Here is a 1,434-nt window from a genome sequence, read left to right as displayed (position 1 = left end):
AATTCAGCTAAAAATTCATCATTGTTTGACCTTTAACTACTTCAGCATACTTTCAGCTAGAAACACCATTCAACTTTTAAAATGTTTCCGTATATTTCTGCTATTACTGTGCAACTCAGCTTTTTGCTAACTTTTACAGTTTTGCTTCAGCGAAGCTTTAAACCTTAAAAGAAAATTTTAAGATTTTCAGATTTATAATGGAAGTCTATGGAAGGAATTCTTCTACTGCTAGAGTGCGTGCTCTAGCTTTTGAACTGTTCTGGTTTTTCTGAACAAATTGTTCTCACTTCCTAATTTTTTACTCAATTAAAATGATTCAGGAAATCTAATCCTCATTTGTGTGGGATTTACGGTTTTTCTGCAGTTTGGACCAGACCACGAAGAAGTCCACACTTCCCCAATAGAAATCCAATGAGAGAGTTTCCAAAAATCACAGACAAAATCCAAAAGGATACATATTTTCGTATCGCTCCCATTTCTAAACTGTTTTATATACAAACATGAAACTTGGTATAAAACATCTTCAGATCCTTCTAGCACTCACATTGATGGAATTTTTTCAATATCATTTATGGTTTAGCCGTTTAGCTGACTTGTTCGAGCATTGGAAAATGATTCTGAGAAAAATCCTCATACTCAGAAAAGCACATTTTTACATAGTCACCATGGCCAAATAGTTTTTAGTAGAAATATGAAAGTTGGGAGAGTCGAAGCCGAAGGATGTCTGACGCCAACAGTGAAAGAATTTTTTTAATACCTTTTACGGTTTTGGCTCACTACTCATTTGTTTGGAGGGGTTTTTCAGCAGCTGAAAGCTCCGTGAATCTGAGGTGCTGCATGTAATCCAATGAGACAAGCCGGTGTGACAAACCATTATGTTTGTCTTCCCATTAGGGTTGTGAAACAGCTACAGCCATGAAAGTTACCCCAATCGGAGACAAGGGATAGCTTACGCTTATACTAAAATAATTTTTTAGATACCATTTACGGTTTCTCTTCAGCATTTGTTTTTTCTCGGCTGTTTTTCCCATTCAAAAAAGCCTGAGAGCAAAGGAACGATAATGCTGCGCTTCTCTCTGTCACTGACAGGCTCGTTAAGCGTTGTCAAGGAAACCGAGCTTCAAAGGGATTGTACCTCTGCCACTTTATACAGCACTTTTTAATCTAATGGAGGGAGACAACACTGATTTAACATTTGGAAATGGATACTATATGACTACTGGCCATGACCCTTCCCTTCACACACAACCCTGATAGACTTTCAAAATAAGACTCCGGGGACCCTNGAGTGATTTAATGATTGGAAAGTCATCAAGTATCATTGCTGGGTCTGACCCTTTTCTCAACACACAACCCTGCTAGACTTTCAAAATAAGACTCCAGTGACCCTACAAAATAAAAGCCTCTATATTATACTCGTGTATTAATTGATGC

Source organism: Cyprinodon variegatus, unplaced genomic scaffold (genome assembly GCF_000732505.1).
Source record: "Cyprinodon variegatus isolate N-32 unplaced genomic scaffold, C_variegatus-1.0 Scaffold2010, whole genome shotgun sequence".
NCBI lineage: Eukaryota > Metazoa > Chordata > Actinopteri > Cyprinodontiformes > Cyprinodontidae > Cyprinodon > Cyprinodon variegatus.
Note: the sequence above shows the minus strand (reverse complement) of the source record.